Source organism: Dermacentor silvarum, chromosome 2 (genome assembly GCF_013339745.2).
Source record: "Dermacentor silvarum isolate Dsil-2018 chromosome 2, BIME_Dsil_1.4, whole genome shotgun sequence".
NCBI lineage: Eukaryota > Metazoa > Arthropoda > Arachnida > Ixodida > Ixodidae > Dermacentor > Dermacentor silvarum.
In genome coordinates, this window is record NC_051155.1 from 12,722,973 (window position 1) to 12,749,117 (window position 26,145).

At 47.3% G+C, this 26,145-nt stretch overlaps 1 protein-coding gene across 1 annotated transcript in view; it reads left to right on the forward strand.

Moving 5' to 3' along the window:
* The window catches only part of LOC119441323 (uncharacterized), a 175,015-nt gene that overhangs the window by 52,256 nt on the left and 96,614 nt on the right, over window positions 1-26,145 (forward strand). The window lies entirely within an intron of this gene.

The window sequence follows — 26,145 nt, forward strand, 5'->3', positions numbered from 1 at the left end:
CTCCGCCGCGGGTTGGCCCGCGGTATTGCACAATCTCCGGGGTAGGCCCGCGGTCATCTTTTGTTTTTATTGCGATAGCAATTATATGGACACTCCAAAGCAGATTTCTCCCGTCGGCGTCACCGTGAGGTTCCGTATGACGTCAATGGAGATGAAATCGTCGCCGCGCGCCGAACGCTGTATGTGCGAGTGAAAGGGCGCAAGGGACGCGCGCTTTCACGGGGAGTGAACGCACGGCGGAGAACAAACGCGCGTTCTGCACCGTGCTCACTTAAGGGCTGCAGAAGCAGGCGTGTATTTCCTCCTTTACAATCACCATATATGTCGAGCAAACGCGCCTTCTTCCGACGCGTGAAAGGCCTTGGGGGGGGGGGGGGGGGAGGGAAGGGAAGCGACGTGTAGCTGCGGCACCAAGTGCCTATTTATATCAAAGGCTCCGGCAACAGTCACCAATGCCGCACGCATTTTGTGCGAACGCGGGCAAACCGTCGACGGCGTCGACATCAGTTGTGCGTGTTGCCGGTGCTGCTGCATGTCCAAGTTTATACAGCTGATAAAGCTGCTATCATTACTCCGTATAGCTCTCTACAAATTTGCTATCGCAATTGATGCTTCGCCTTTCAGGTGAAACTGCGACAACTTTTTTCATGCACAGACGCGAAACATACATGGAACCCTACCCATATAAAGGTTCGCTGTACGAAGAACAGACAGACTCAACTGAAGTTGACATCCACGAATTGAATTCTGGGATTTTACATACCAAATTCACGATTTAATATGAGGCACGCTGTAGTATGGGGGACACGGATTATTTTGACCTCGAACTGGTCCGGGGCAATAAGGCAATCAAGAAACAGCCGAGCCGGCCAAAAGAAGGAAGAGAGCGCTCTGTTTGAGAATGCGACACCAAATCGCCCAATCCTCAACACTAATGTAATTTTTACCACCAGGGGATGTTCAACGTGCCCCCAATGAACGGGAAGCGGGCGTTTTTCTTTCGCCCCCATCGAAATGCGGCTGCCGGGATTTGATCCCGCGACATCGGGATTTGCAGCGCAACACCATAGCCACCGCGGCAGGCCGGTTGAAATTGAAATTTGAAATTTGCCTTTATTTCCATAAATGTACAATTTATAGGAGATTTAAGGAAAAAGTTGCGCACAGCAACTAGACGGGCCTTAAAACCCAGTCTGAGGGCAGCAGCGGCAGGCACAGGCGCTAATTCAGGACTGACAGCAAAAATACATTTGAATACAATGCAACGTTGGCTTAAACTTATGCCATAAAAAATCAACATATAAAAAAACACCACAAACAGAAAAAATAAGTTTTATACATGAGCAAACAAAAACGGTGAAAAAGTTGATCATGATCAAATATCACTGAAAAACTCATACAAACGCGAAACAGGTCAAGAAATGACATCTATGTTATTGCGCATGAGTGTGTTTAACAAGCGTGGTAAGCGATGATGTAACATTTGAAAAGCATACTCCACACCAGACAGCAGTAGTGTATGTGACTCAGAAAAAGAACATTATATAAGACAAGTTTGACTTGCATAGTAGCGGTTTTAAACTGAACAGTATTCCATCTACTTGGGCAAGTTTACCTGCAAGGAAGTCTATGTGATCATTCCATGACATACGGCTATCAAAAAACACACCAAGCGTTTTCGCAGACCGGACAAGCTCAATTTTTGAAGAGCCTATAAAAATGTCTGACTAAGTTGAAGGATTTATTCTTGGCTTGAAATAAAATAGCTTTGGTTTTGTCAGTATTAATTTTTAAGCCATTATCCTGTGACCATCTATGTATTTTATTAAGGACAGAATTTGCAGTTGAAGTTAAGCTTGCAATATTGTTCGACGAAAAAAGCACCGTAGTATCGTCTGCGTCGATGGCTCACTATCTACGAGAACAAGGTCGTTAACATAGACGTTGAAAAAAAGGGGGCCTAGTATGCTCCCTTGGGGAACTCCAACTTGTTTGATTTGGGAGCAGATGCCATAAATTTCAACAAGTTGACTCCGCTGCTTTAAATAAGATTTGACTATATCTAGCGTAATACCGCGAACACCGTAGTACTCTAGCTTCTTTAATCAAAGTTCATGATCAACAGAGTCAAACGCTTTACTTAAGTCGATTAGCATACCGAGCGTGGGTTGCTTTAATTCAATGTTTCTCAATATCAATTCCTTTTGCTCTAGTAAGGCAAGCTGGGTTGACCTTCCACTTCGGGAAGCATACTGACAGTCTGTTAGCAGGCTGTGTTTTTCTAAGAAATATGAGATACGCCGAAATATTATTTTCTCAAGTCCCCTTGAAAATGTTGGAAGTGTAGAGATAGGTCTGTAATTAGATATTTCAGCTTTATTACCCTTTTTAAACAGTGCGATTACATTAGCGATCTGCATTTTTGCAGGAAATACCCCAGATACCAGACAGAGATTGTAAACGTATACCAAAACAGATGCGATAGTTTCAAAGACGTGTTTACAGGTGTAATCTGTATGCCGTCAACGTCACACGATGTTGTATTACGTAACTCTGAAAATAATTGAATTAACTCAGGATCAGTAGTGGGATATAAGAAAATGCTATCGGAGCATCGGACCTGAATATAGTGGTCGGCATGTTTATCTACACATATGGCAGCTGCACTGATACAATAATTATTAAAACAATCGGGTAGTACTTCGTTACTAATTCCGTCTCTCAAAATCTCAATACTTGCATATGAGGACGATGCACGATTCAGTATACTGTTTATTTTTTTTCAAGTTTTGTGACTATCGTTTTGACAAGACATGAAATATTCATATTCATAGGAGGTTTTAGCTTTCCGAGGCTCATTTGTTAGCTTATTACTGTAGCGTTTAAATATGTGCAGATCAGTTATATTACGCTACTTAACAAACTTATTCAAGAGCATGTTCTTGAACTTTATTTTGCGAAACAGGTCATCTGTGATCCTTGGTTTACGAATATGCGAAGATCGTTTGCGTTTCGTTCGCAGAGGAAAGTTTTCTTGGTAACACGTGCTGAAAATCCACAGAAATTCCTCATACGCTGATTCGGCACACCGTGTGACGTATACATCGCTCCAGTTGAGTAACTGGACCCGAGGGCGAAAAGATTCAAGGCGATTTGGTTTAATCAGTTGTCTGAGTGAAAGACGCTGTGTTTTCTTTTTTGTGTGTCGTTTAAGACAGAAAAAAATGGGCATGTGGTCACTCAGGCTGCACGAAAGAACGCCGGCCTTTGTGATTACTGTAGAAACATTAGTTATAAACGATCCAGGCAAGTAGACGCGCCATGGGTTGCTCGCGTTGGCACGGAGATAACACTTGAGCATCCATGGGACTGAAGCAAGATATGAAATTCCCGAGTCAAGCGAGTGTCAGCTAACATATCTATGTTAAAGTCGCCACCCCAGATGAGTCATACTTATACATGGAAACATACATAAAAAAGTTTTCGAGGAAACAGAAAAAACTCTGGATATTACCACTTGGTGGACGATAAAATACTGAGTAAACGCTTCTGCCACAAAGAAACGATAGGACCTCGTAATCATCGGTGATGCATGAGAATTCTTCGATGTAGTCAACATTATTACTGTCGTGAACAAGTAAGCTAAGACCAACATTGCGAGAGGTTGTCCTGCATTGATTAAAACATTGATAGTCAGGTAGATGCCAAACAAGTGAACCACGGTTGTACCATGTTTCAGATAACATAATGAAGTCAAACTGAAAATTAAGGCTGCTAAAGAACACATCTAGCTCATTATGTTTGCTTCGAACATATTGACAGTTTAAGTGAAAACATTTAGGAGATAGACTGTGTTCCGAACCGGTGTAATTAGAAACTCTGTGGGAGATACCCAATCTGCACTAGACATGGTGAACTGATGACAGGCAGGTTGACTCATCATTTCAAATTGTTAAGGTCAGCTGCATTCTTTACCACATGAGCCGTATTACCTTCTTCCTTCCTAATAAGGATCTTTCCACCGCGGTGCCAGACAAAACGAAAATTGTTTGCTTTCGCCCATTCCTTAGCCTTCTTAAGTAGAACCCTGTTATATGTTGTCAAGTTTTCCATCACGTATAGGCCAGATTAAACTGTAGGGAATAATGTTTTTTTCTAACCAATTATCTCGGACCATTTGGTTCGCAAAACGTATGATGATACCAGGAATTTTATCCGCCCTAGCTGGCAACCTGTGGATTGCAGATATCGACCGATCGTTCAGCATGTCTATATCGAGCTTGGAAGCGATAGCATTCATTTCGGTAAGCAGGCATTCATCTCTAACATGCCTAACCGCATGAACTTCGAGGTTCAGCTTTCTGCTCATATACTCGAGATCATTTACAGAAGAAGCAGTGCGCTCCAGTTCGGCGGCTGAGCCACCCGTTTTTTCGAGCTTTGAAACCTTGTCGGCAAAATTAATCTCGCCATCATGCCTAACTACATCAGCAAGCACGACGTCGTATTTGTCAGACATGAGTTTGACCGATGCTTCCAGGTCGTGAACCATCTTTTTCAGAGGTAGTAGCTCGTCAAGCTTTCTATTCATCTCGAGAAGCAGAGCAGCGACAGAAGTATCATCAGCATCCTTGAGACATTGTGCATTTGATTCGGCCTTTCAGCATTGTGGGCGCTTCCAAGATTTCTTGTAATCTTCGCCTTTCGACTTAAAAGATTTCTCTGAGACTCCAGAGCAAGAGCCCAAATGGAAAAGCCCCGAACATGCACAGCACGTCATGTGCTGAGAATAAGTTGATATATCTTCCGCGTATTTCGCACACGTTTCATCGCCGAGTTCGCTCATGGCAATTTAAGAGCACAGCTATCTGTACACAGAAAAACAATCTGGGAAGGGCAACGGCTAAGAGCACTTCAACATCAAAGAACCAGCGTGACAGCAGCAGCGGCGGAGTAGGCCAACATGAGTGTTTTGTTACATAAAACAGTAAAATATAAACAACCAACCTGCAAGAACTTCGTAGCAGGTTTAGACAGCGTGCATGCCTCTCCGCTGGCACTGCCAGAATGACGGCAAGCTTGTGGGGACGCCTTTTTATGCCTTGGCTTCCTCGGCGCTTCCGTCGCAGCGGCAATCATGTGGTTGTTGACGTAGACGAGCAATCTCCCGTAGGTCTTCTGAGGCTGCGCAGCAGTTCCGGCTCCGAAACAGTTGATCAGGCAGCATCTGCAAGAAGGTCGTAGCAGGTTTAGACAGTGTGCATGCCTCTCCGCTGCCACTGCCAGAAACGTAACGTTGACGTAAAGCGAACCCCATTCGGTGTTGTTGGAGCGCGAAACATGTTTGTGTGGTTTTCGAGGCATAAATATTAGTACTAAAGAGCCGTCAGTTACACAGAGAAATCATTTTATTTGCAGTGAATTATAGACAGGCGGCGTGCTATATTGCGCACTACATGAACAACTTCAACGCGAGGACGACGACGGAGCGAACCGTGGTCAGAACTGCAGGGGATGACTTCGTAGGTTACGCCACTGAGGTGGCGTGCAACCTTGTAGGGACCAAAACACTAGCGGAGCAACTTTTCCGATAGTCCACGGCGCCAGATGGGCGTCCAAGCCCACACGCAGTCGCCGGTATTGTAAGGGATGTCGCGTCGGCCCTGGTTGCATCGAAGAGTGTCGGTACGCTGTTGGCTCCGGATACGAAGCCGAACAAGCTGGCGTGCTTCTTGGGCTCTTGGTACGAACACGTGTTCGCTGGTGGGACTATTATCAGCCACCGGTAGCATGGCTTCAAGTGTTGACGTGACGTGGCGCTCCTGTTCGAACAGCGTAAACTGTGTGGTACAGCATTGTTATGGGTGCATTTCCCATATAGCAAAATCTCGTCCCACGTCTTGTGCTGCACGTCGACATACATGGAGAGCATATCAGCCAGCATTCTGTTGAGTCGTTCCGTTAATCCATTTGTTTGAGGATGATACGCACTGCTCTTGCGGTGAGAGCTATGCGTCAGCTGTTCCAACAAATGGAACAAATGCAGAAGGTCCAGCATAAGTTAGGCTGTAAATGCTGTACTGCGATCGGTGATGAGGACAGATGGTGTACCGTGTCGTAGAACGATGTGGCGGATAAAGCACGTGGCCACTTCATACGAGTTTGATAGCTTCCGTTTCGGCGCATCGGGTTAAGTAGTGGGTAACGACGACTATCCATCTGTTGCGCGAGGAGGTCACTGGGAATGGACTAAGTAGATCCATTCCTATTTGTTGTAATGGTTCTTGAAGAGTGGACCCTCTTCAAGCGATATAGTTTTATTATAGAATAAGACAACGATGCGCCGCTAAGCGCAAAACACTTCGCCACACCATCCTCGAAAGCCAGCCCGTTTAACGGGCGGTTTCGTGCGGCCCTGACAATCGCGGCAGGTCTTCACGTACCGTTGCACAGAAGAAAAAAACTAGCGTAGCTTGCACTGGAGGCGCAATACTAAAGAGAGAGCGCAACTGATGGGCACCTGGCTATCACTACCAAGTCATCCACAGCATTTTCCGGACTTTATTGATTACTGATAGATTATCGATTAACTATTGATTAGCTATCGCAAGGTACTAGCCACGTATTTGGGCCAGGCTAAGCACTACCAAGTCATCCCCAGTATTTCCCGGAATTTATTGATTATTGATCAATTATCAATTCGTTGGCTATCGATTGGCTATCCGTGACTACCTAAGCTTAAGTAGTCCCAACCATCCTTAGCTAGACTTAGCGAGGCTCAGCTTCCCTAGTTTACAGGGGTTTGAACCATTTCTGCACTGCCGCGAGGATCGGCCCACATTTTGTGTTGACGGCGACGCTCGGCATAAGCAGCTCCGCTGTTAAAAATTAATACTTCTGTCGTATCCTTGCAAATATAGAGCTTTAGTATTGCGGAAAATGCTTGCGTTAGCGTTACCGTGTTACGCACGCTAAATCTTTGAGGAACGCTGTTCGATAGAGTTTTAGTATAGCGTAAGACAACGATGCGCTGCTAAGCGCAAAACACTTCGCCGCACCATCTAGCTGGGAGTATTCAATGCAGCAAACTGAGCAGCTCGACAACCAAACTAGCCGTTTGAATCCACGCCAATCCTTGGAAAGGGTCTGCATGGTCAAGCGCTCGGGCACGGAAATTAATCGGTAACAACTTTGAGACAGATCGGACGCTGTTAGTAAGTTCAAAAAATTGAAGCACGTAAACAATTATTAAGAAAATAAATCGGGCAGCAATAATTGTAAGATTTCTTGCCTCAGTATGACGAGTGTTTACAGGCAGAGTTCCGCTTTCGCTGTGCGGGTGGAGTGTGCTTAATCGACAGCAAAAACAACGCTGTCTTATCGTCCGTAGACCGTTACCAAAGCAAGAATACCCGAAGCGAAAACCAGCTGCACCATTTATTTGTATATCAACAAGTCCTACAAGTCCGCAGGACGAGCAGATTTCTGCGAAGCGGGTAGCTGTCAACTCCGAGGGTGCCGCCATGTTTGCAACGCTAAAAACTTGGCGAGCGTTGAGCGTCTCCACTAAATTCGAAAAATAGCGGACGCACGCTACGCGCAAAACTGAAATAGCCTTCTCAGCATGCGCAGTTCTACCCCGCAATATTTCTGCGCTTAGCGTGGTGCCATTTCCGCAATACTAAAACTGTCTAATGTTTTAGCGAATCCCAGGTGTCCCGCGCTTGGCTCATCATCGCAGGCTTTCAAAATGTCTTGCCGCAGCGCCGACGGCACGATATATAAGGCGGTACTATCAACCAAAAAAGCTTACGGACCACGGTATCTCAGAAAATGCTAAATATTAGAGTAGCCTTTAAAAGTAGCCAGTAAAACCGTACATCACAATGTTGTTCGCATATACCTGTACAGGCTGGAAATGAGAATACCAGGCTGCGCATTGAGGCTGCGGAGATATTCAGATTTTTGTTAAATCTCTTGGTCCGTAAACTTTTTGGTCGATAGTACCTATTTGGATCACTTCCGCAGTTTTTCCTGTAAAGGATGTTGCTGTGCAAACAGTATGACGGATAAGCCGCGCACGAGCGAGCGAGGTAAAACAGTTTCACCTCCTTCAAGGTGCTCGATCAGCAGCGGTAGCTCAGGGTCAGCGCACTGGTGCTCAGCCATCTTTACGGCATCGACAACACCGACAAATAGTAAATCATGGTCAGGGTCCCATGATGTCGTAGGGACTGGTGCGCGTGACAAACAGTCAGCGTCGCCGTGATTCTTTCCAGATTGGTAGACAACGGTAATGTCGTATTCTTGTAAGCGCAGGCTCCAACGGGCTAGTCTGCCTGAAGGATCCTCGAGGTTGGCAAGCCAGCACAGGGCGTGGTGATCGCTGACAGCCCTAAAGGGTCTACCGTAGAAGTAGGGTCGGAATTTGCTAATTGCCCACACAACCACTAAGCATTCTTTTTCAGTGGTTGAGTAGTTTTTCTCCGTCTTGGTGAGACTGCGGCTCGCATAAGCAATGGCGCGGACAAGAACTGCGCAGAGACCCGCATTGCTGGTGTCAGTATAAATTTTTGTGTCAGTGTCATCGTCGAAATAAGCGAGTATTGAGGCAGCTTGCAAACGCTGGCGGCAATTCATTCAACGACTGCTGTTGCTCTTTCGCCCAAATGAAAGGCACATCGTCGCGTGTAAGCCAGAGGCTCAGCAATTCTCGAGAATCCCGCGACGAAGCGCCTATAATATGCACACAAACCAAGGAAGCCTTGGTCAGCCTTCTTGACTGCGGGGGGTGAAAACTTGGCAACGGTAGCTAACTTGTCGAGGTCTCGTCGGACGCCTTTAGGACCAACGATATAGCCAGCTCTGGGAACCTGACATAACAATTTTCAGGCTTGATGATGGGGTCGGGAGTATGGATCGTAGCGAGGACGCTCTCGAGTCGTGCAAGATGTTCGTCAAACGTGCTCGAGAACTCGACGACATCGTCCAAGTATACAAGGAAGGTTTGCTATTTGAGTTCAGCAAGCACGGTATCCATCATCCACAGAAAGGTGGCAGGTGCGGCACAGAGACCAGCGAGGTGGTTTCTGAGGTGGTTTCTGAGGAAAGAGAATGAACGAAAACCAGACATAAAAGGAGTTGGTGCTGAGTAATTTCAACTGGAAGAAAGCTCAAGAGAAATTTCCTAAGCGCACAGCCACAGGTTTAGACTAGGTTCCCGTTAGACTGATTAATGAGCTAGGACCAAAAAGTAAGGAAGCTCTGTTGAAAGCAGTAGCAAAATGCTTACAACATACGCGAATACAAGACAGTTGGAGACAAAGTAGGATGAAATTCATTTGTAAAGGTAAGGGGGAAAAAGATAAAATTCACTCTTATCGACCGCTGACCATTACATCGGTAATATGCAGGTTAGCAATGCAGGCGATTAAATTGAAGCTGCAAGCATGGGCAGAGAATAACGGCATATTCGGAGAACTTCAGAATGGTTTCAGAATCGGTAGGTGGCTCGATGATAACTTATTTGTCCTTCCTCAGTGTATTGAATTATCCAGAAAAGAAAGGAGACCACTATATGTGACTTTTCTTGACATTACCGGAGCGTATGACAACGTAGATCGCAGCATTTTGTGGAATATTCTAGAAGGGGAAGGTATAGGCAACGACTGTATACAGCTATTGAGGGACATTTACCGAGAAAATACTGTTTGCGTTGAATGGGAAGAGATGACGAGCGAGGATAAAGTTGATATCAACAAGGGACTGAGACAGGGCTGCCCTTTATCCATGCTGCTATTTATGATGTACGTGGTAAGGATGGAAAGAGCGCTAGAAGGAATCAATATCGGGTTTAACCCGATATAAACAGAAACAAGCGGGCACAACAGTTGAGCAGCAGCTTCCAGGTTTATTTTATGCGGACGACAGTGTGTTGCTTGCTAACATGCGAAGTGATATGCAACGTCTGGCTGATATCTGAAAAATATGAGAAGTTAGGATTAAAATTTAGCGTTAAAAATCTGGTTTTATGGTATTCAATGAAAACAGTGAACAGACAGTCTTGATTCAGGGCCAGGAAATGCCTCGGGTAAAAGAATACAAATATCTTCGTATATGGATAAACGAAGGCGATAGATATCTGAAGACACAGGAGAAAACAACAACAGCAAAAGGGAAGAGAAATGTGGCCATAATGAAACACAGGGCGCTATGGGGATACAATAGGTACGAGGTGCTCAGGAGCATGTGGAAAGTTGTAATGGTTCTAGGGCTTACATTTGGAAATGCGTTTGTTTGCTTGAAGTCAGGACTACAATCAGGACTGGATGGCAACCAAAGGTCAGTGGGACGCCTCGCGTTAGGCGCCCACGGGAAGACTACTAATGAAACTGTGGAGGGTGACATGGGCTGGACAAATTTTGAAGCAAGCGAGGCTCGGAGTAACATTGTGTTTGAAGAACGACTGAAGAGAATGGAAGAAAGTAGATGGGGTGCAAGAGTATTCAGGTATTTGTACAGGCAAAAAACATTGACTCACAGTGGAGCAAAAGAACTAGGAAGCTTACCAGCAAATATGCGACCGGTATGGCCAGCAACATGGCAACAAAGAACATCAAACGCAAAGTGAGAGAGGCTGAGACAAGGTTATGGGTGGCGGCAATGGAAAAGAAATCTTCTATGGCTAACTACCTCAAAGAAAAAAGGCAAATCAGGAAAGAAACAATTTATGATAACTCAAGGGGAAGCTCCTTAATTTTCGAAGCGAGATCCGGATGCCTTAGAACGCGCAGTTATAAAGCGAAGTACCCCAAGGACGAAGCCGCATGTGCTTGCTGTGGTAAGGCTAGAGAAACGGTGGAACATGTTTTATTGGAATGTGAAGAAATCTACCCAGCTGCAAGTCTAGGCTCCTCCGACCTCCTTGAAGTCCTTGGGTTCGGGGATAGCACGGGCAAAGTAAACATGTCAGCTGTAGAGATTAGTATGAGGTGGTTGGAGGTTTGGTGGGAGAAAAGTAGGGAGACCACAAACAACGGAGACGTACAGAAACAGAGTTCCCAGTAATGGTTCAAAAAGGTTGGTGCCTGAAATTCTTTGTATTTGTGTGTTTCTCAAAAATAAAGATGGGACATTAGGCGAAATAAGAACAAGAGCTTGATGAAGCAACCCTCCACCCCGTTTCAAAGAGGACGCTCATAGCATCCATCCATCCATCCATCCGAAGGGGAGAACTTTGAACTCATAAAGCACGTCAGATGTCAGAAACGCTGTTTTTTCACGATCCTGTCCATCAACTTCGATTTGCCAATACCCAGATTTAAGATCCAAGGAAGAAAAAAACTTTGGATGTTGTAGACGATCCAATGCGTCGTTGATTCGTGGCAATGGATCATTTGGTGACACGGTTCAACTTTCTGTAATCTACAAAGAAGCATAGCGTGTTGTCTTTCTTTGTTACTAGCAATACAGGTGAGGTCCACGGGCTTGTGGACGGCTGGATCACGTCGTCTTGGAGCATCTCTTTCACCTGCTGCTTGATCGCTTCCCTTTCCACTGGAGACACTCTGTAAGCATGCTGGAGAAAATGACGTGCTGACTCATCCATAATAATGCGGTGCTTTGTGATGGACGTGTGCCGTACAATGGACGACGTTGAAAAAAATGTCGAAAAGCTCTTTCACGAGACTCAGTAGACGGTCTTTCTGATGGTCTGGCAGAGCATCGTTAACGTGAATCCGTTCTTTTACGCTGGGTAAATCATATTGTTGAGACGATGCGATTTACAATGTACCAATGTCAGTAACATCAATGATTTCGCGAAGAAAGGCGATTGTCGTTGCTAAAGTTTGTTAGCAAAACGATTCAACATTTGTTTCACACCAGAAGAATACTTCTAGCTATGCAAATGTTGCGTTCAAGAAGCAAGGGAATGTTTGCCTCAGCAATTCCGTCGGCGTTGTCCTCCATTTCGCATCGGACAACGGTAAGCACGCTGCTCTTGGGTGGCAATTTGACGTGATCGTCGGCTACGCGAAGCGTGATGTCCCGGTTGTTGTCATTACTGTTCGCTATGGCTTGCGTAGTAGCGAAGCTGACTATAGACTCTTGCAGGTCGATGATGGCACCGTTCGCATGAAGGAAATCCATGCCGTGCATAAGGTCCTTTGAACATTCAGGAAGAATGACGAAGTCTCCGATGTACTTGGAATACACCTCCCTTGACTGGGCCTGCGGAAGCAATGTGCAGACGACTCCAAGGTTGGTCTGGCTTGATCCAAAAATGAACGGGAGCCTTGGGGTCGCTTTGCCGGTTACTCAGACATACTAGCAGTACCGTACATTCTCTCCCATTTTGTGGTCCATTTGTGGCCACCACATGAGCCCGCTAGCTGCTGCTTTCATGGCGCTCATCCCCGGGTGATTTGCATGCAGAAGATGGAGCACTCGTTCTCGTGCGGCTTCGGGAATGACCACGTGATTTCCAATCCCGGTGCTACAACTGAGTATTCGACACCTCGTAAGGCTCAAATGTGCTGTGTAGTTGTACCGACGACCAGCTACTGTGGATCCAGTCCTTTACCGTGGCGAAGACGCTGTCTTTCTTGATCAGCTTGACAATGTCCGCTGCCTGTAACGGTGCACACTCGACAGCTTCCAGCAGAAGCACATCTCCCGGCGGCTGTGGTTCGTCGTCGTCCCGGAGGGCTGGCAGGCGACTGAATGCATCGGCGTTGGAGTTGTGTTCGCCTCGCCGGTACTGGGTGCGATAATTATAAGCAGACAACATAATTCACCGAAGCATTCTAGGCGACAGTACTTCCGGCACTCGCTTTTCCGTGGTAAACAAACCCAAAAGTGGTTTGTTATCTGTTGTCACCGTGAATTCTCGCTCAGCGAGGTACCGATGAAACCTTTTTACACCGAAGACGACGACTAAACCCTCTTTGTCAATTTGGGCGTAGTTACGCTCACTTGCAACAAGAGCTCGTGAAGCATAAGCTATGGGCTGCTCCCTCGCGTCAGCTACCCTTGGGTCAGCCCCGCCACTGGGGATCCATCACAGCACAGCATCAAGAGACGCTTGGGGTTATTGGGAAGGAGTATGGCATCGGAGCTAAATAGCCTCTTCAGTCTGTCAAACGTTTGGTGCTCAGGGTCCGCTAGAGGTTCCGCCGCTTCAGTTCTGCCCTTGAGGAAACTGCTGTAGAAGTTCAGTTGCCCCAAAAAGGCTTGCAGCTCCTTCTTGCTAGTAGGCGTTGGCGCTTGCTGCATGGCGTCAGTCTTGCTTCGGGAGAGGTGCATCCGTGTCATCAATCCTGTGTCCCAAGAATTCAATGCTCGTCTGGTTGAAACCGCACCTGTCCTTGTTGACTCTTACTGTGCCCTTTGCAAACACGACACCACAGTCTCCTGTCTTTCTGCGTGCTCTTCCGCGTTACGTCCAGACATCGGGATACCACCAAGGTTAGCTTTAACGCCAGGAATTCCTGCCATCAACATTTCGATGACTCGTTGAAACACCCATGGCGCGACTAAAATTCCAAACGGCAGCCGCCTGACCTTATGCAGCCCCTTTATGGTGTTAACAGTGAGCACCTCCGCCGACACATCATCCAGACTAAGCTGTTGATAAGCTTGAGGCAGCCGGTATTTACACTGGCTAACCTCCTTGTCTTTCTTTCTCTTTCTTTCTCTCTCGGTAAATATCTTGCTTGATCCAAGGGTCGAGAGTATTTCCACGGTAGTGGGCAAACGATACCCGCTTGTATTAACTGTCTTGGTTACCTTGCTATGGTAGTCACCGCAGAGACGTAAGGTTCTGTCCTTTTTACTTACCACTACCAGTGACGTTGCCCATTTGGAGTAGTCGACTGGTTCCCAGACTCCCTGTTGCAACAAGCGGTCCACTTCTTTGGTCATGTCGTCTTTCAGTGCAGGTGGAACTGAACCACTCTTGAGGAACGCCGGTTTCGCGTCGTCTTTCAATTCGGTGTGAACTGGCGGTCCATTAAAGCGACGGCGGAAGGTCACTACGAAGCACCTCGGAAAATCGTGAAGTAACTTCGTCCTCCTTCATTTGCTGAATTCCATGCAACCCAATGCCCAACGGCCAAAACCAGTCCCGCCCAAGCAAACTGTTACCTGGCCTCTTCACTACCTTCACCACTTCAAGACAGCTTTACCTTCCGTCCCTTGAATTCCACCACAACGCTTGCGTGACCCACCACAGTCAGTGCTTCCTTTGACCAGGTTACGAGCGTTACGCTTGATTCTTTAAGGGGTATTTTATTTTGCTTTCCCTCGATTAATCGAAACGTCTCTTCACTCACAATTGAGCACGATGCTCCGGAATCGATCTCCATCGGGACATCTTGCCCGTGAATCTGTACTTCTACCATAAACTTTTGTTCATGCTCATTCACTTCGCAGAGAGTAAATAATTCGCTCATTTTGTAGGCACCCTTGCTCTTACATGCTTTCCTCTTCTGTTCATGTAGAGCCTTCTTTTGAGAAGTTCTACCTTCGTCTTTTGAATGACAGGCTTTTGCTATGTGTAAAACGTTCTTGCACTTAAAACATGCCACCTTTCTAAGACTGCATACATGCGGAGCGTGCTTACCGTTGTAGCAGTGGCAACTGCAATCGTCCACCGCGGTGTCTTGTTTCCTGCGAGTTGTTTGTATTAGCCCCTGACTGTCTTTTGTCTCGTCTCTGGTTGCGTATGTCTCGCTGCTGTTTTGCCGTAGCTTCTGCTATCACGGCCATGTCGTACGCCCCTTGGAACGTAAAGTTGTGCTCTGCGAGAAGCCGCTGCTGGACTGCTTCGTTCTTGATGCCGCATAATAAACGATCCGGCATCATCACGTCCAGCGGTAACTGCTTGTCACCAAAACCACTCTTCGGCTAGCCTTCGCCGAGCAGCAACGTAGTCTGCCACCGATTCTTCGGCCGCCTGGTTTCTTCTGCAGCACAAAAACCTTGCGTACAGCTCCGAACTGCAGGTGCTTGCGAACCGCCATCTTAATTTCGTCGTCACTTGCTCTGATGTGAGGGCTGGACGTGAAGGCTACGGGCGTTAGCATGGCATGGCAACTCGAGACAAGATAACTTCTTGAATAGAACGCGTTTACTTCATCACTCAACTGAAACGTGACCGCCCGCGTCGGCGGCGGGAACAAGAGAGAGAGCGTAGGAGCCCGGCCTCGCTTGGGCCTGGTGTCATGCGGGCGTAAAAGAGGCGCCGGAGGTGGCGCCTCTTTTACAATCAATTAAGCTAATACGGGCACTAACATATGCAGGCGTTCACACCCCACCCCAGTCTGATTGACCAAGTCCCGTGGTCAGTACACTGTCCTTAATGGTCACACAGGAACTTGATGCATCCCAGGGCAGGTATTACGTCCATTTCCCTCGGGCTCACGGTGGCTGTGTTCAGGCCACCGAAATGGTAGACAGAGTTAGCCCAGAACGGCTGCAGCGGCTTTAAATCCGCAGCACTCTGATTCAGGAAGAACTCCTGGTGATATGCAGCATCGAAGGTGATGCCGATGCCGAACGCCGTGATCTGGTGCAGCTTCGCGGCGTCGATGAAGATAAGCAAATCGGGCTCGAAAAGATAGGGTGCAACAAACGAGTTGCGGCCCAGCTTGTACAACGAGTCTAAGAAGATGAAATCGCACAGGCCGTCCGGCGGGAACATTTGCGTAGAGTTGAGGCACAACAAAGGCTGGTAGTCCATCATTTCCGAGGGTGCGGCCGTTGATGCAATAGGGGTCTCAGTTATCTGCGTGGTGGTCGTCGTGGTCGTTTTCTTGGTGGCTGCCACCGGCGTCGTCGGAGTGTTGGGTGACAACACCCTCATGTCAACGTCACCACTTCGAAAAATGACCTTGGGTTCCACGGTGTCGGTCGTCACATGAAACCGTAGCCCATGGCGAATATCGTGATCAGTGCGCTGACCAGTATCAAGAAGATTATGGTGGCACACACCACAGTTGCGAACGCGGCGGAGCTCCGTTTTTAAGGATAATCGTCTCTGTGCTGGACGTCGTCAAGCCGTACGCCGTCTGACCATACGCCGTCCGGCCATATGCCAGTGTGCCGTATGACGTGGGGCCGTAGGCCGCGTTGCCGTAGGCTGTTTGGTGAGCCGTTGAATCGCAGTAAGCCATGCTCACTGATCGAACCTTGGCAGAGCAACTTCTTGACCTGTTTGCAGGAACTGCCTGTCTTCTGCAGCGTACCGGTAGGGGCTTCGACTGTATGGCAAAGTGTCGGGTAGTAGGTCAATGCGGTGCTGCATGCCAGTGAAATGGCCAAAATCATCATTGTGGCGAGCAAAAACAGCGTTGTGTTCAGCTAATATACAGGGTGTTTCAGGAGATGCATTGGCGTTCCAGTTAATTTCTTTAAAAACGTCGCTTTATGCGTTGAAGCACAAAATTAACTGGAACGCATGCATTTCAACGCAAAGTTCGGGAATTGATATCTCCAACTGGTGTCACCCTGAGAATTATTTCCAAGTGGATTCGCCTTGCCAACTTTACGGCTACAATTTGCAAATTGCAATATGGGCCATCAGGTAATTAGTTAAAAACTTAATTAGTGAAGTTTTTGTGATTAGTCGCTATGCATTTCTATTTTTTGTGCAAGTAATGTCCGCCTCTTCGAGTAGACCAGGTTAGAGCACTGCACAAGCTCGGGCTTACCCGAAAGCCCGGGCCCGGCCCGGCCCGGCCAGCGGGCCGGGTAGAGCAGTTTTTTTTCACGGGCTCGGGCCGGGCTCGGGCACGGCGTGTGCTTTTTGACCCGGGCCCATGCCGGCCTCGGGTTTTTTGACGCGGGCCCGGGCCGGGTTCGGGCTTTCTGGTGGTGTGCACGTAACGTGCAGCTAGTTATTCTCGGGCGTCTGAACTCTGAAAAACATGTGTTTTTCGGTCTCGGGCCGGCTTCGGGCCGGTTTCGAGCTGGGCTCGGGCCTAAAGTAAAGGGGTGGCGGGCCGGGCCGGGCGGGTAACGTAGATTATTTTCGGGCCCGGGCCGGGCCCGGGTCTTGCCACAAAAGTTTTTATCGGGCTCGGGCGGGCAGCCCAACGTAAAAACGGGCCCGGGCTGAAAAAATCGGCCCGTGCAGTGCTCTAGACCAGGTCATTAACTAGAATTGGGCTATCTGCCATAGGCAACCTTAAATAAATTTTGAAAGTGTTCGCTGAAACACCCTGTATATTTTATAACTGACCGCTGGTTGCAAGTGAGCTGGCTGCCAATTTGGGCTGGTGCCATATCGGGATGAATGCGTGTGAACACCGTCTTAGAAACAGGGGCGTAGCCAGGGGGGGGGGGGGGCTGATGGGGCTTCAGCCCCTCCCCCCCCCCCCCGAAATTTTGTCGTGCCGGCCTGCACCGCCGACCAAAACTACCACCGACGCCAGGAATCATTCTGGATTCTGTCTACAATGTCGTTTTCACACTCGAAAGACATTTCGGCACGAACATTGCGAACTCGGGCTGGATTCATGGCACCTGGGGTGGATTTCGTGGCACCTGGGGTCACGTAACGCAAGGAGCCCCATCCGAGCACGAACTTTCAAGGGCTTATCGATAGCGTGCGGGCGCGTTGCGGCATCTCGCAGCGGCCGCGGAATCTACGGAGCGCATGGATTTCAATTAGGAAACTTTATGGGTGTAAAGTTCTGATAAACTTTTGACGCGATAGGTGCGCTGACATTTCCAAAGGCGTGCTTTAAAAGATTTCAATTGTGGAACTTTATGAGGTTAATGCTCTTATACACTTGGGCCAACATGCGTGCACTGGAGCCCTTGTGTCCAAGCCGTTCGAGAAATGAAAGCACGCGCTCGCAATCTTCCACACACACGAAAATACTAAATATCACCGTGACTGTGAGCTAGCAGCTGATAATTTTCTCCAAACATTTTCAGGAAGCCTGCTCAATGTAATCGATCAACTGGACCAGGGCAGGCAAAGTAAAGTATGATAAAACAGAAGAGAGTAAATGGCCTAATATTGAGGACATTCTCTTTGCGGCCGACAAGGTCTGGCTCTCCGTGGCCACAGAGACAGTGGCCCTATGGATTTAAGCATAGCCCCCGCTGAAAATACAGGTATTTGCAAAGCGCTTCTTCGCATGCGAGCTGATTGTGGAGATACATATCTGAAGAACCACTTGAAAAGTTGCCCCAGTAATGCCTCGTATTTAAGCCCAGTTGCACAAAACCAAATTATAGAAATTTGGGGTGAAATTATCAAAGAATGCCTAGTTACAAAAACAGGCTGCTTCTCCATACTTCCTGACAAAACGATGGACATCGCTGGAATCGAACAGCCTACTGTTTGTGCAAGGTAGCTAAACAAGGATGCCAACGACATCGATGGAGTGTTTTAGGTTTTAGCACCGGAATATATGCCCTCTCTCATTGCGACTGCAGGTTTTATGTAAATGTGCACAAACAGCTGCAGATTCTATTCACCCTTCCAGTGACTACTGCCAGCGCAGAGAGAATATTTTTTAACAAGAGTTTACTAAAAAACTACTTGCGCTCTACAATGTCTGTGGAACGCATGGTTAGGCTGGCGCTTCTATACGCCCACAGAGACGTTGGAATCAACGTGTCCGAAGTCATCGACCGCTTCGCTCAACTTCCCCGCCGAGAAAAGTTTGTCCTTTAGATAGCGAAGCAGCAAAAATAACTGCAAGTAAAAAGCTGTGTTCCTTCAGGTCCATAAGCTCGTAATTATAAAAACGTATGACTGTTCGTTAGCTCTTAAAACCTTTTAGCCGTTTATTATAGCAGTTAGCATCATGATCAAAATTTTCATGCGAATACGAAAATTACGAGGACATCAATAACCAATTTTGACCGACCTTGCTCATTGAAAGCCCGGCCCACGCGGCGTTTCCCAACTAACACACTCGGATATTTGGTAGTTCAACTTGCCGCATCATCAGTGGCTTTCGTTTGTCCTTTTCTTTCCTTTTTGGCTACCTGCTTTTACTTATTTTTTGAAGCAAATAGCCTTCTTTGATTTTGGGTGCATAGTAATTGTTGCCGCTGTGCAGGCGGCTAAAATGCTCGTTTTCGCACAAATTTCTGCATTATTCCTCTATTATTCTGCCCATATGGCACTGTCGCGACCGCCGCATGGCCCGAGTACATATCACAATTTCTGCTATCATAGTTTTGTTCTTGCCTAGATCATCTGTCTTTCTGTGCGCAAAGTTTACTATCTGTGACTGCGCAACATGTTTATATGTCTTGTTTGACGCATTATATAGAGTGGCGTTTGCTTAAATACGTAGATTTATTGGATACTTAGACGTATATTTAAATATCTTGTTGCGAGGTTTTGTGTATACAAGCAGTGAACTTTGTTTCCAGCGACTCTTTTTTACCCTTTAGTGAGTTGTATCTTCGCATTTGTATATTCCATTCTATCTTCGCATTTCTAATGTATATTTAGCAGAACTCCTACTTTTTATTTGTACTCACTGTTGTGAGTGTAATCTCGGTGTAATTATAATACACGACCGGTAACAGCTGCTCCTGCCTAATCTATTGAAACAAGGGACAGCGTCATTGAGGTTCCTTCCTGGCCATTGCATATGTGCGAAAATGTAAACAAGGTTCTCGATGACAAAGATTCATCAAAATATTTATCCTCGATCAACTTATTCAATTCATGACCTTTACGTTTTTCATATCAGCTGCATGCCCTGCTTTGTTGCTTTCGAACTGATATATTTCTAAAGTTCGTGTGATATTTTCTTTATTTATTAAATAGACAAAAAAAACGCGGCAGCATTGATATCAGTTGTTTCTGCCACGAATATATTCTTCTTCTGCCATACGAATATATTCTTTTATGAAACAATACATATTTTACTTGACAGTGCGAAGCGTTCAGTAATGCGGTTGCAGCATCTAATATACAATGTCATTGGCAATGCAGTTATTTTTCATGTATTTGGTCCCTCGATATATTCTATAAGGAGGAGGCCGCGCTGCAACCTGAGCCACCCCTCACCCCCCCCCCCCCCCGAACAAAAGTTCTGGCTACGCCACTGGTTAGAAGGGAGGCATCTGATGTGCTAGACGTACTCGAGGGCAATGTCTGGGCTGCTAAGGCTTGCCATGGTGGCTGTTCTGGCGAAGGCAAGGGATCTCGCTGCAACCAGTCTTTGAAATTGAGTGCAGCTTGTGGAAAAAGGCTTGACCGAGCCACGGTTTACAGCGTTTGCCATTCTTGGGACCAGTTTTTGGCCAGCGGTAATGGTGGCGTTCGTGGCTGGATGCTGCAGCTGCATTTGTTTTGGTGGTTCGCAGATGGGACGTCCCTGTGCTGACGAGAACCAATCCTCACCAAGAATGAGAGGGAGTACATTTTCTTCCACAACAGCAGCTTCAACAAGTCCTGTGATTGGGCCAATGGATATTTTTTAAAAACGCAGCACCAACAAGAAGCACTGTGCCTCCTCCGGCTACAGCAAGAGGGGGCTCAGTCCACGTGATGACCATGCTAGCAGGCACACAGGCTTCAGATATCAGTGTCACCTTGGATCCCGAGTGAGGAAACGCTTGGCATTCACTGACTCCCATGACAGCTGCGTGGAAAAAAAGGGCACTGCTGTTGCGAGCCGTCGAGCGTAACGGGCGAACTGTGCAAAGCAGGAGATGCAGCTGTGCTTTGGGCATGGTTGGAGTTGTTGACGATGGTGTCTTTGGTAAGCGGCTTGCACGTGTACGGCATTTCGATGCCAGATGTCCCAATCCATGACATTGGTAGCAGACAGCTTGAGCTAGGTCTTGGCCACTAGGAAAGGCTGGGGCGCCGTACTGTGCCGAAATATCTGCATACGTAGCTTCTTGTTGATCCGTGGGCAGATCTAAAATGCGTGGTTCTGATGTTGCACCTCGGGAGGATAGTGGAGCCGATGATTCTGGGTGAGGTTGCTGACGTTCTACAGGCTTAGAGGTACTAAATGACTGCGGCGGCGGCTCAATAGAACCGACAAAAGGCGACGGGGTAACGTTAGCTTGGATATGCTGTGCACTCTTGTTGTGGTAGTGCAGGTGGTAATAAAATCAGCTACCGTGGGCGGCCTGTTCACTGCTATGGCGGCAAGGATGTGTTGTTCGCGTAAGCTATGCAGCAGATAGTCGATCTTTTGAGCATCGCCGAGCTTGACGGGGCAACGCTCAATTACTCTCAACTTGGCAAAGGCATACTGGTACAAGCTTTCGGATGGTGTCTGGGATACTTTCATAACTTGCTCTTGCCACTCGATGAGGGACAATTCTGTGCAAAGAATGTCCTTGAGGGCCGCGCTCCACGTGGCCAAGGTTGCGTACTCGTTCCAGAACGCGAGATGCCAGTTTCGTGCAGTACCTTTAAGCTTGCTAGCAGCTATCAGGCGTGTGGTGGCATCGTCCCACGAAGCAAGCTGCTGCACTCATCGCACGTCATCAAGCCATGCATCAACACTGTGGTTGCGACAGCCGTCAAACTGCGGGATGGAAGTTGACAAATCCGGTACTGTAGTCACCGTTGCTGCAGGGCGAAATAGCTGCTGAAACAGCAAGGCAAGACTCTGTACTGTGGCTTGGTCAATGGTTGGTGCCCCGGTCGAAGCGGACGCTTTGGATTCGGCTGGAGGGGTTACCTCACGCTGCTGCCGAATGTCGGCTTCCTATCGCTGAAGTAGGTCCTCTATCGAACCAGAGGTGTCCAGCTGGCGACGCGACAATTCGTCCCGTATGAGGTCGATGCCGAGGCGCGGCATCGTCACTGGGTCGAGATGCTCCCATACAATTCCAGGCATCCTATTCCGTAAAGTAGGCTTACGCAGGCGTTCAATGGCGAAACACAGTTGGCGTTCCTTGAACTTGAGAAAACTTACTAGCGCTCGAAGGATTGAACGGAGAAATGATTGTTGTCTTGTATTAGATATAAGCGCTTCCACAGGCAAGCGCACGCAGGCGCGCACGATGAAGCAAATGAACGGCGGGAAACGCGTCGGCCAGGAAGGAGACAATGGCAGACCGACTAGCGGGCTCTATTACCGGGTCGTTTGCGTACTGGCCTAGCTGAGTGGCTTAGCAGAGGCTCGGGTGTCGAATGCGCCAGATGTGAGCGCCGGACGTGAAGGCTACGGACAGTAGCGTGGCATAGCAACTCGAGACGAGACAACTGCTTGAATAGAACGCGTTTATTTCATTGCTTAACTGAAACGCGACCACCCGCGTCGGCGGCGGGAACCAGAGAGAGAGAGAGAGAGCGCGCGAGCGTAAGAGCCCGGCGTCGCCTGGGCCTGGTGTCATGCGGGCGTAAAGGAGGAGGAGGAGGAAAAAACTTTATTCTGACAGGGCATTTGGGACCTCGCAGGTCCCCTGGGTCCCCGCGCGACCCCACCGCACTCAAACGTTCATGTTTAACATGTCCATGACGCTAGCAGCCCGGATGGTGGCGATCTAAAGGAGGCGCCTGAGGTGGCGCTACACTCGGCGACAGCTTTTCTCGACATTGGAGCGAAGGCTACGGAGGCGGGGCCTCCGCACATTTGTGTTACTACGCAAGTAGTCCGGCAGCTTGCAGCCGGTTTCAGTTCCAGTTTCGGTTTTCGCTAGCTCGCAGCGCTAGTGTGTTTAGCAAAACGTATGCATGTAAAATGGAAACGTCAGAGTTAAACTTTGATGAGTGTGCATACATGCAGCTAATTACTGTGCTGTATATATACTGGTACACAGAAAATTTTGCGCTGTTCAGAAGGGTTTCCAAGCATTATTCAGCCTTTATAACAGTCAAGCTTAGGTTCCGTGTTCAGTCAACAAAAAGTGTGGCAGCCCAGGATATACGGGTACGCGCCACACGTGATCGAATGTTAACGTTTACGGTATTAAGCCCTGGTACAGGCAAAAAGGAAGGCCGGTTGCGGCACGATCCTGCCACACGCGTGTCTCAGTTTTGCTGTATTCGGTTTACGCCCTCAAAGACTGTCAGCAATGATCGGCGCAGACTGCGCCTCACTGTTCGAGAAGCTTCACAATTGTAGTACATCGTTTTGTTAAGATTGCGCGCAAGACGCGAACAGTCAAGCTTATTTCAGAGCTTGCGCGACCACCAGTGATAAAGCTGGAAAGTTCGATGCGTGATGTGTAAAAGACGGCGCGTCCCAGCGATGATCAGCTTTTCCACGGCCGGTGCTCTACTCGCCGCTATCAATGCCAGTGTGTATTGCTGTAATCTGACTTTCCGTTTACGGGCCGACTGCTGCCTTCGTCAACGACACGACCCCGTGACAATATAATAGCTATGGAAACTATGAAAGGTGACGAATGTCGCCAAGCACACACCGCAGCTAAAATACGCAAGCACCATGATGCCGATGAATTGGAAGATTTTAAGAGAGATTACGATTGATTGAATAGAGACTGATACAGATTCTTTTATCGAGCTTCGCTGGTCAAGCACCTTCATGTAGTTTGATGGCCGTCGATGTTTTTTCCATTGCTGTGCATGCAGTATGTAACAGGTATTGTCCATAATACCAATTGTTATTGGTAGAAAAAAAATAAAGAATGCATAAAAACAGTTCATATCTTTTATGGCATCATACGCGAAAATTCTCCAGGACCGTGTATTTAGATTTAGGTGCACGTTAAAGAACCCCAGGTGGTCAAAATTTCCGGAGCCCTCCACTACGACCTCTCATAATCATAGCGTGGTTTTGGGACGGTAAACCCCATCCATTATTATTAACATAACATTTAGCACTTGTGGCACAGAACGTGATAGCCATAACTTTTTGCTGGCACTCCATGTCGACATAACATTTTGCACTTGTGACCAGAACGTGATAGCCATAACTCGTTGCTAGCATTGCTTGCCATAAGCACCATTTATAATAAACAAATCAAAATAGGTAAGAGCAGGAACACATTGATAACGAAGAATGAGACGGTAGAATACATTAGGAAATGAGTAAATGACAAACAAAACAATGACAAGAAGCGGTATCACACTTTCAGGTCCCATTGAGACAGCAATGAAACAAGGCATCAAACACTATTGGCATGAGATCACACTGAAAAATGAACACAACTTTGAACACTTCAATCCTCAACTAAGAAATGTGGTTCTCGCTGATGCAGCGTATAATGTATAAGGTGACAGTACAGAGTACAGTACACGGCCGCTGACACAAAAAGCATAGGTTTGAGCCTGTCGCATTTCGATGGATCAGAAATGCCAGACGCCCATGTACATATGTTTCGGTGCATGTTAAACAACACCGGGCGGTCAAAACTTGTGCAACCCTCTAGCATGGCATGTCGCATAATCGTCGTTTTGGCACACAATATCCCAACAATTATTATCACATCACGGTAACGTAACCAGAACATAAACGAAGTGCAACGAAACATATATCAGCAGAATAAATTAAAATGAAGTCAATAAGCAATAAAAGTGTAAATAAAAAGCAGTGACTGATGGACCTCAATAGCACTATCACAGTTTCTGGTTAAGCACGCGTGTAATCCTTTGGTTGATGCTTTGAAAAAGCACACATAGAGGTGCTCATGGCAGTTCACCAATTCCGCTCATGCTCTCGACTCATCAGAAGTACTCGAATCTGTGCCCAAAGAAATTATGAGACTTTCTCTTTGGTTGTCTATAATGCCATCCCGCTGCCATGCCTCATCCTCAAGCCTTATCACATGAGTGCAGTCTCGGAACCAGTTCTGCGGGGTCACACCAGCAATTCCTTCCAGCAGCAGCTTCTCGACTGAATCGATCTTGAAGTCAGCGTTCTTCAAAGCAACATAGCCTTTGACCTGGCTCCACACGAGCTCTATTGGATAGAGCTCGCAGTGGTAAGGAGGCAAGCGCACAACCTCATGACCGGCAGCGCTGGCAAGTGTGTCAATCTGGTATACAAGGAACACGTGCTTATGCTGTTTAACGAGCTGCAGCTGTTCGCTCTTCAGTTGGTCATCCGAAAAAGGGATACTTTTCGATTTCAACCAGCACTGGATGTCGGCTTTTCTTGATGATGAACTTGGCACCTTTTCAACTTGAACACTGTGATACGACGCATTATCCACCACAATCACACTGCGTGCCTTGATGTTCGGTAGCAACTGTTCAACAATCCATTTTTGAAAACGCGGAGCATCCATTTCTGCGTGGTAATCACCAGCACCCTTCTTGGCACGAAACACTAGGGCGGCTCCATCAAGAAAGCCTTCCGCACTGCGAGCATGCAAAACAATTAGGCGCCCTCCTTTACCGCTCGGTGCACGGAGACCTGTTGAGAGGCCTTGACGAAATGCGTCTTGCCGGGACATCACTTTGGTGTCTGTCTATACGATCTCCTTAGTGTGGCCAGCGTTTACCCAGGTCTCATCAAGGTAGTATATGGTCCTGTAAAAGAAAAGAAATCGGTCGTATAGTTAAGGGCTTACCTTTACTGGCAACATCCCATTAATAAACCAGCGGCCTTGATTCAAGGTTATGCCTCTGTTACAGCGCGAAGAATACACTGACAAAACCCATGTGAATACATATAACAAAAATGACCAGGCAAAACTCCCCCTGAGAAAGACTGAAGCGAATGTTTACAAAACAGGTTTCAGGCTGCTCATAAAAGCTGATGAAACCACATCCCCAATTATGTGCACAGCATATTCGCTGAATAAAATTAGCTATTCTTTTAAGTCACTTAGATTCCTTGCTCCTACGCAGAAAAAAAGGCAGTAAATCTTCCCAAACAATGCGACGGGAAATTCTGCAATAGCGAAACGCTCAGTTACATCTTCGGCACAGATCATCGCATCCTCGGCTGATACTATTTTCCACCGTACAAGCGCAAACATGAACAGCTACCTTATTTTAATGGGGAATTTCGCTGCGACTTAAGTTAGGACTATGTAAGGCTTTCGATCACTCGCGTAAACAGCAAACGTTTGGCGATCACTGATGCAAAGCATACCTCTCGTTTTCGCTCACCGTTTGGTCTACACATTCGCGTCTACACCTTTACCAACAAGCACGCGCAACGAAAGTTTGCATAAATTAAAAGAACGCAAGAACTTACCGCTGCTGCCTCTGCATTTCTCGGATTG